This window comes from Saprolegnia diclina (genome assembly GCF_000281045.1).
Source record: "Saprolegnia diclina VS20 unplaced genomic scaffold supercont1.2, whole genome shotgun sequence".
NCBI lineage: Eukaryota > Oomycota > Saprolegniomycetes > Saprolegniales > Saprolegniaceae > Saprolegnia > Saprolegnia diclina.
In genome coordinates this window covers 502,326-503,100 of record NW_008246069.1, presented here as the reverse complement: position 1 = coordinate 503,100, position 775 = coordinate 502,326, and positions in this window count along the sequence as shown.

Genomic DNA, 775 nt, shown 5'->3' with positions numbered 1-775 from the left:
GCGATGGCACAATCAAGAGTGACAATCGAACAACTTCCGTAGGCTCGAAGGCGCAAAAAGACGACAGCGAAAGTCCACTACGTCGTGAAGAGTACACTATGTAAACGGAAACCTCACACACAACTTCTTTCCGATGTACAGCGGTGGAAGGAATACAAGGAGGTTAATATGACCTCTAATCCAGCGATCTGATTGGCTGAACGGGCCGGCCGAACTGCATCATCGAGACTTTATAAAATTTATTGTGAAAGGTATAAAGATGTGTGGGGAAGCGATATGGGTGTCGCCATGTGACGTGTCACGGCCATTCCGCGATTGGGTATCGTCTTGCAGACGATCCAGCCGAGCATGAGGCCAAAAAAGCGTCGCCAGCGGTGCAAAGTCACAGAGAAGGTGGAGGCCATTAAGATGATGCAGACGAGACCTTTTGACGAGGTCAGTAAGGTCCTGAAGATCCCCTTTGGCTGTGTTGACTGATTACTAATCATGATGCGTAATCACTAGGGCCACGATGCGTCATCACAATCCACACAAATCGTAGATATCATATTCAAAAGGTTTTATGGCTTGACACAGGATATGAACTGCAAGGGGTTTAAGTGTCTCACCGGCCGGCCCGTTCAGCCAATCAGATCGCTGGATTAGAGGTCATATTAACCTCCTTGTATTCCTTCCACCGCTGTATAGAAGTAAATCTTGAGCACTCTACACTTGCATGTCGATGAGCACAGCCTCCGTGCGAGAAGCCGTGGCCATGGCAAACGTGCACAAGCTG